The 323-nt window shown below is 42.7% G+C and overlaps 1 gene segment (V, D, J or C); it reads left to right on the top strand.

Moving 5' to 3' along the window:
• Nucleotides 1–323, top strand: part of LOC101629793 — a 38772-nt gene that overhangs the window by 34183 nt on the left and 4266 nt on the right.

Genomic DNA, 323 nt, shown 5'->3' with positions numbered 1-323 from the left:
ACGTGAGTGCTGTTTTCTGCTGATTCTCTGCTGTTTCTACTTGATTTGCTTTTTGTTCCTTTGTGTGGGTCTTCTTTTTGTATTGGGTGAAAATAGCTTGTCTAAGTAGTAATTCCACCAATTTCTGGGAGAGCGTAGTTTTATGTTCTGAACAAGACTTGTTCAGTTGTCAGGAAGGGGAACCTCAGTTTTTGTAGAGAGGGTTGGTTTAGGGGAATCACTGTGTGTACACGTTCGGCGGCGGGACCAAGCTGGAGCTGAAACGTGAGTGCTGTTTTCTGCTGATTCTCTGCTGTTTCTACTTGATTTGCTTTTTATTCCTT

Source organism: Condylura cristata, unplaced genomic scaffold (assembly GCF_000260355.1).
Source record: "Condylura cristata isolate star-nosed mole 26May11 unplaced genomic scaffold, ConCri1.0 scaffold00031, whole genome shotgun sequence".
NCBI classification, from domain to species: Eukaryota; Metazoa; Chordata; class Mammalia; order Eulipotyphla; family Talpidae; genus Condylura; species Condylura cristata.
The sequence above is the reverse complement of the archived record's forward strand: the minus strand, read 5'-3'. Positions and strand labels throughout refer to the sequence as shown.